Here is a 7,859-nt window from a genome sequence, read left to right as displayed (position 1 = left end):
TAGAGTTAAAGTGACTATGCATAGATAATAAACAGAGAGTAGCAGCAGTGTAAAAGAGGGGGGGGGGGGGGGACAATACAAATAGTTTGGGTAGCCATTTCATTAGCTGTTTAGGAGACTTATGGCTTGGGAGTAGAAGCTGTTAAGAAGCCTGTTGGACCTAGACTTGGCACTCTGGTACCGCTTGCCGTGCGGTAGCAGAGAGAACAGTCTATGACTAGGGTGGCTGGAGTCTTTGACAATTTTTAGGGCCTTCTTCTGACACCGCCTGGTGTAGAGGTCCTGGATGGCAGGAAGCTTGGCCCCAGTGATGTACTGCGTCGTACGCACTACCCTCTGTAGTGCCTTGTGGTCGGAGGCCAAGCAGTTGCCATACCAGGCAGTGATGCAACCAGTCAGGATGCTCTCGATGGTGCAGCTGTACAACTTTTTAAGGATCTGAGGACCCATGCCAAATCTTTTCAGTCTCCTGAGGGGGAATAGGCTGTGTCGTGCCCTCTTCATGACTGTCTTGGTGTGTTTGGACCATGAAAGTTTGTTGGTGATGAGGACACCAAGGAACTTGAAGCTCTCAACCTGCTCCACTACAGCCCCGTCGATGAGAATGGGAGCGTGCTCGGTCCTCTTCTTTTTCCTGTAGTCCACAATCATCTCCTTTGTCTTGATCACGTTGAGGGAGAGGTTGTTATCCTGGCACCACACAGCCAGGTCTCTGACCTCCTCCCTATAGGCTGTCTCATCGTTGTCGGTGGCTACAGATGTGAGTGCTACGGGTCGGTAGTCATTTAGGCAGGTTACCTTAGTGTTCTTGGGCACAGGGACCATGGTGGTCTGCTTGAAACATGTTGGTATTACAGACTCACTCAGGGACAGGTTGAAAATGTCAGTGAAGACACTTGCCAGTTGGTCAGCGCATGCTCGGAGTACATGTCCTGGTAATCCGTCTGGCCCTGTGGCCTTGTGAATGTTGACCTGTTTAAAGGTCTGACTCACATTGGCTATGGAGCGCGTGATCACACAGTCGTCCAGAACAGCTGATGCTCTCATGCATGCTTCAGGGTTGCTTGCCTCGAAGCGAGCATAGAAGTAATTTAGCTCATCTGGTAGGCTCGTGTCACTGGGCAGCTCGCGGCTGTGCTTCCATTTGTAGTCTGTAATAGTTTGCAAGCCCTGCCACATCCGACGAGCGTCGAAGCCGATGTAGTACGATTAAATCTTAGTCCTGTATTGACGCTTTGCCTGTTTGATGGTTCGTCGGAGGGCATAGAGGGCTTGTACTCCTGCTAGCAAAACAGTCTTGTAGCTTAGCATCTGCGTCATCTGACCACTTCTATATTGACCGAGTCACTGGTGCTTCCTGCTTTCGTTTTTGCTTGTAAGCAGGAATCAGGAGGATAGAGTTATGGTCAGATTTGCCAAATGGAGGGCGAGGGAGAGGTTTGTACGCATCTCTGTGTGTGGAGTAAAGGTGGTCTAGAGTTTTTTTTCCTCTGGTTGCACATTTAACATGCTGGTAGAAATGATGTAAAACGGATTTAAGTTTCCCTGCACTAGGAGCGCCACCTCTGGATGAGCGTTTTCCTGTTTGCTTATGGCCTTATACAGCTCATTGAATGCGGTCTTAGTGCCACCATCGGTTTGTGGTGGTAAATAGACAGCTACGGAAAATATAGATGAAAACTCTCTTGGTAAATAGTGTGGTCTACAGCTTATCATGAGATACTCTACCTCAGGTGAGCAAAACCTCGAGACTTCCTTAATATTAGATTTCGTGCACCAACTGTTGTTTACAAATATACACAGACCGCCACCCCTTGTCTTACCGGAGGCAGCTGTTCTATCTTGCCAATGCAGTGTATATCCTGCCAGCTGTATGTTATCCATGTCGTCGTTCAGCCACGACTCGGTGAAACATAAGATATTCGTTTTTAATGTCCTGTTGGTAGGATATCCGTGATCTTAGTTTGTCTATTTTGTTATCCCATGATTGTACGTTAGCTAATAGGACTGATGGTAGAGGCAGATTACGCACTCGCCGTCGGATCCTTACAAGGCACCCCGACCTATGTCCCCGATATCGACGTCTCCTTTTAATGCGAATGACAGGGATTTGGGCCTTGTCGGGTGTTTGAAGAAAATCCTTCACGTCCGACTCGTTAAAGAAACAATCGTCATCTAGTACGAGGTGAGTAATCGCAGTCCTGATATTCAGAAGCTCCTTTCGGTCATAAGAAACGGTGGCAGAAACATTATGTACAAAATAAGTTACAAATAACGCGAAAAAACACACACAATAGCACAATTGGTTAGGAGCCCATAAAACGGCAGCCATCTCCTTCGGCACCATTACTTGTGTTAAAGATAGGTTTTAAAAAGGTAGTGGTAATATTTCATTCAGAAATTTGAAGGCGGCTTAACTTACCCTGTCCAATGGTTCAACTTAGTTGTGCCAAGAGACTACTTTTTTTGGACAAGCTATGTTTTTAAAACTGTAATGTTTACTTGAATTCTGATCATTTCCAAAGATACACAACATCCTGAAATATATGTAGATATCTTTGTTAGAAAGAATACTATATTTCCCTTGACGTAGTGATACTGAATGTAAAAAAATGGCTAAACTTACCCAATTCTCCCCTGCAACCTAATGTTGACATGGCTTAGCTTGTGAAATCCAATTCCTTAGCGGTTAGCTTTTTGTGAGGAATTCCCCACGTTCTTACCATATGATGCTATACTCAGTACTCACAGTAACACTGCATACTAACTCAGCTCCCAGCATCCCATTGTTAACCTTAAAGGGGCAATCTGAGATTGGTACATCCATTTGTGCATATTTTTGGTGGCTTTTTATAGCTCTGTTTATGAGTGTTTTTTTCTTTAGGCCCATCCCTCAGCTTTTTACCAAAACAAGTGACGTTGTTACCACTTTGTGGTTTTTTGAATCCCAGATTTGCCCTTTAAGGTAAGATACTGGGACTCTCAGCATCCCATTGTTAACCTTAATGACATAATACTGCATTCACATATGAAATATTGCATTGCATTCTGTTATTCTGATTATGCAAGTTGATTAGATATGTATCATTTCTGAGGGAGTGCTAATGTTGCAAGTATTTTTATTGTATTTTATTTTGGGCATTCATTCAAGCTCCAGAGGCCTATACAACATGAATCAATAAACATAATATGTTTTTAACATAAATGTTTTGAAGTCAGTATCACCATCCTTTCAACAAACAGTGAGAGGTTCTCACATACATAGCACCATATCACTATTCCTCATACAGCTTTTTGCACTTCCATGGATATTCTCAGCTTCACACCTACAGACCTGCTGGAGTGTCTCATCGAGTCATTAGATCTCTGTCTCCATGGTAACATGAATCCTTTTCTATAATGAAGGTACTTCACTGCTACTTCAGACTGGTTAAGGTCACACAGAGGAACCCTCGCTTGGCTGAGATACCTGTTGAAAGTCGTAAACGCAACTTTTTTTTGTACTATTTTGTCCCTGCTCCTCTTACATATTTTTTAAAATAGTTTTTATGATAGGATAGATAGGTACAGTTTGGGAGATAGACATAAAATATTTAAGGTATTTAAGGGCACAGACAGACGGCTGAGCCGGGGCTCGAACCACCGTTGCCCTGTCGCACTATGGGCTCTGGTCAAAAGTAGTGCACTTCATAGGGAATAGGGTACCATTTCAGAGTCAGACATAGCCAATCTTTCCTACTGCTCCTCTCCCCAGTCACTCAGTTCAAGCAGTCTGCTGCCCTTTACAGGGAAAAGCCACACTGCATGTGTTAAATGTGTTAACCAGTCTGGGTGTTAAAACATTGTCATTACTCTCTCATCTAACATGGACATGCTGCTCCAGGAGATTGCCTAGTTCCTCTGGCTAATGGAAATACTTAATTATGGATTGTAGAGTGAATTGATTGTAGATTGTTTAATAGGATTATAAACTGTAAAAAATCACCATGGATGTGGTGGGACCCTTACCCTGACTGCCAGTCTGTGGTGCTCTCATGCAAATTCCTTTTCACTCATTGTTATGTTTGGCTTGACAATGACAGCGATTGGAGTTGGGAAACCCTGGCTTTGGATTATGGGCTGAAAAGAACTGCCTGCATTCTCCACCATATATGTCATAAACTGTGAGGGTTAGGGTTCAGGGGACGTGTACTGTGAAGTTTCTCGTGTGTATACTGTGTACTGTGTATTGTGTAGTTTCTGGTGTGTATACTGTGTACTGTGTACTGTGTAGTTTCTGCTGTTTGTGCAGAATCTAGTGAACAGTAGGAGTGTTCTGTTCCTCTAACCATATACAGAGAGAGAGAGACACACTGCCCTGCCTGACAGGTGTCATCCTCCGACAACCTTAGGCACCTCCTCACTCACAGTCTGGACTAATCATCTTCCTATGGGTGTCACCTGTGTCTACCTGTTCACCTGTGTATTTATGCCCTCACTTCCCTGTGTTCCCTTGCTCAATATTCTCTGCTAGTTTCACTATGCCAAGCAGTACTAATCAGTGTCTGATCATGGGACGCATGGACAGGTACGTGAGAAGTGTTCTCCCTGTTTATTTATTATTTCAGTCATAGTTAGTATTTCGTATTTTTGGCTGTCTGCCTGTTTTTTGGAGTCTTATTTGCTCCGCCTTTCTTTTTCGTGTAAAGTCCGTTATTTTGTATCCTGGCTTCGGGACCATCAGTAAAGTTCCTTGTTTCACCATCTCTGCCTACTGTCTCTCCTGCACCGCACCTGGGTCACACCTCACACCAACCCTTACAGAAAACTGAGCCACTATGGACCCAGCGGAGGCAGCACTGTATCATAGCGCATTGGCAACGCAGGGAGCCATGCTGAACCAGCACGACCGCAGCTGACGATCGCCATGCAGAGCCGGGTGGACACACGACCAGCACCAGCAGCCGGCGGAGCGGAAGCCGCGGCAGCGTCGTCTCCGGTCTCGCCTGCGACATCGCGGGAACCCCGCCTACCACCTCCGGAGAGGTACGACGGACGTCCAGAGGGCTGCAGGGAATTCCTCAACCAGTGTTCCCTGATATTCAGCCTATAACCCTCCTCCTTCCCGACGGAGCAGGGCCGGATGGCCTACATTATCACTCTGTTGACGAGTTGGGCCCTTTCCTGGGCTACCGCGGAGCGGGAGAGCCAAACTCCAGCATGCTCCGATTCCTACCTATTCACCCGGGAGCTACGCAAGGTGTTCGACACCTCTCGGGTGGTGTCGGGGCACGAGGCCGGGAGGCGGCTCACGGCCTGTCGGCAGGGTGACCGTTCGGTGGTGGACTACTCCGTGGAGTTCCGGACCCGGGCTCGAGAGGCAGGATGGGAGGAGGCCGCCCTGGTCGTCCTTTACGCTCAGGGGCTATCGGAGGCGATGAAGGATGAACTCTCCTTCAGGGAGCTGCCTGAGCGACTGGACGGCCTAGTCGAACTCTCTGTGCGGGTAGACAATCGGCGTTGTGAGAGAGCGCATGAGAGAGACATGACGCAAGGCGCGTTTCTGTGTCTCCCTATCAGCCCGGAGGCTTTCAGCCAATTCAGGGAGGAGATGCCTCAGGAGGAGGCTATGCAGCTGGGTGCGGCACGCTTGTCCAGGATTGAGAGGCAGAGGCGTCTGTGCCAGGGACGTTGCCTGTACTGCGGCCAGACCAGTGACCACTGCAAATCATGCCCGGAGAAGCCGGGAAACGGGAGGGCTCGCTAGTATTGGGAGGGGTGCTAGCGAGCCGGAACCGAAACCCCAACTCCAGAGACTTGCGTAGGGCGCATGCACTGGTGGATTCTGGGGCCGCGGAAAACCTGATGGACGCGGGGCTGGCTCAAGGGTGGAGCGTTCCGTTACTCTCCCTCCACGAGCCGGTTCTGGTCATGGGCCGGGTCGGGCTTCATCACCCGGCGCACTGTTCCCGTGCGTGTCCGGGTGGTGGGGGGGCTATGGGAGGATATCCAGTTTTTCATTGTGGACTCTCCGGAGCTCACCTCGTCCTCGGGCACCCCTGGTTGGTCGCCCACAAACCCCAGATAGACTGGTCCATGGGGTGGCTCATCCTGGAGGGAGGCGCCGCCCCCGTCCTGTTCCGGTCTCCACCGACCACTCATCAGCCCAAACCACCGTCCCAGACCACCTACCAGTCCTTACCTCTTCCCCAGGTCCCACACTCCGAATCCACCTACCGCCATAGTGGCGGTTGCCACCGGGAGGACGGCAGCTACAGACTCCGTCACCGACCCAGACCTGGCAGGCGTTCCCTGTGAGTATTGGGATCTGGGGAGATATTTAGTAAGAGGCGTGCCAAGTGCCTACCTCCTCATAAGCCATATGACTGTGCTATCAATCTCCTGCCGGGCGCCATGCCCAGACGAGGGTGATTGTTTTCCTTGTCTTGGCCGGATACGCTGGATTCGGGAGGGGGACGAGTGGAAGACAGCGTTTAACACACCCAGTGGGCATTACGAGTACCAAGTCATGCCGCTTGGTCTAGCCAATGCGCCTGCAGTGTTCAAGGCGTTGGTCAATGACGTGCTCCGGGACCTCCTCGACTACAGCGTCTTCGTGTATTTGGATGATATCCTCATATTTTCTAAGGACATGAGTGAACACCAGCAGCACGTTTGGCAGGTCCTCCAATGCCTTCTCCGTCACCAGCTCTAAGTCAAGGCGGTAGGGTTATCTCTATGGTCCTGCCAACCTCACATTTCTCTGTCTCTCATAGCTCATGTGAGGCAGCTCAATACAGTGATTGACTTGTTAGCTGGTTTGTTTTGTGCAGACTCAACTCTTCAAATTGCTCTGAGAAACAATTTGATTTGATTGCCCCATTTCCAAAGGTACAGTAAAGTTGCACAGCTCACACATTTGAAAAATGACATTTCAAACACATGTAAACAATCAACAGATCATAAAAATATATGATCTTATTCCTTTCTGTTAGATGTTAGGTGATAACTGACCCATATCACCCACAAACACTGGCATCTTGAGGGCTCTCTTCCTCTCCTCTCCTCTCCTCTCCTCTCCTCTCCTCTCCTCTCCTCTCCTCTCTATTACATGCTCCTTTCCTCTCCAATAGTCATAGGCTCCTCTATGTCACACTCCCCTCAGTCCACTAGGTGGGGCTTAACACAAACTGTTACTTCTGACAGAATCCACTTCTCACTCCTACCTCTGAGTGTGTGAGTTTTGTTTGTGTGGTTTAATAATTGGGGAATTGATACACAGATCTGTGACTGGCACTGGAGGAAGCAGCTCCTGTAGGTCCATCTGGAGTGTGTTTGTGGCTTTCTAAATCTGGAGGCCAGCTTTGTTCTGAATAAAAATGACTTACAGCCTCCAGTGGTGCCTGCCTGTTCACAGAGGTGACTAATACTGCAATATGGTACCATGTCTGTCTGGACCTTGTCTGTCTAGAACAGGATACCTCTCTGTCTAGCTACTTGTTTTCAGACAGGAACGGTTGATCTACAGTCTGTGATTTTTCTGTGATTTTTTCCCAGGAATTTAAACGTAATCTTAACAGAATCTGAAGTACAAAATCTGAAGTGGGAGCAAATTATCAGTATCAAAATGATTACTAAATAACGATCTCAATTATGACAATACCTTCCATTAATCCTACAACTATTACCCCGTACAGTAGCATGTCTCACCACACAGTATTAGTGTAGAGTGAGTAACATGGTCTTGGAGGGGTGCTGGGTGGTCCAGGTGTGGGTCTGACTTTGGTGTGTTGCATTCCTCCCTCTTAGTTCCTCAACCAGCCAGCCTAGTGAGTCTCTCCTACTATATAAGCTCCCTCTCCCCAGCCTGCTCCCATTTC

Source organism: Coregonus lavaretus, assembly GCF_964263955.1.
Source record: "Coregonus lavaretus genome assembly, chromosome: 26".
NCBI classification, from domain to species: domain Eukaryota; kingdom Metazoa; phylum Chordata; class Actinopteri; order Salmoniformes; family Salmonidae; genus Coregonus; species Coregonus lavaretus.
Note: the sequence above shows the minus strand (reverse complement) of the source record.